Raw genomic sequence first — 291 nt, 5'->3', positions numbered from 1 at the left:
GCACCCGCGGACACACGCACCCGCGCGCGCACACAGACACGCGCACACACGCACACACGCACTCACACACACCCGGCCCCGCGCCGCCGCCGAGCCGGGATTCAGTGATTCAACAGCAATCGCCCTAATGACAACAGCCTCATAATATCTCCCCTAAATCCACAGTGAGTGCAGCGCTGAAACATTTTGTTTCGCTTTTCTATTGGTCTTCTGCGTGTCGTTGTGGCGTTGCCATGGCAGCCCCTGCCAATCACTGTCAGCCCTGCCAATCCTTACGGGGGACGTAAGGAA

General features: G+C 58.8%; 1 protein-coding gene across 1 annotated transcript in view; it reads right to left on the bottom strand.

The window, feature by feature from the left end:
- Window positions 1–291, bottom strand: part of SIX3 (SIX homeobox 3) — a 15,871-nt gene that overhangs the window by 3,885 nt on the left and 11,695 nt on the right. The window lies entirely within an intron of this gene.

Source organism: Egretta garzetta, unplaced genomic scaffold, assembly GCF_000687185.1.
Source record: "Egretta garzetta isolate BGI_Z169 unplaced genomic scaffold, ASM68718v1 scaffold123, whole genome shotgun sequence".
Lineage (NCBI taxonomy): Eukaryota > Metazoa > Chordata > Aves > Pelecaniformes > Ardeidae > Egretta > Egretta garzetta.
The sequence above is the reverse complement of the archived record's forward strand: the minus strand, read 5'-3'. Positions and strand labels throughout refer to the sequence as shown.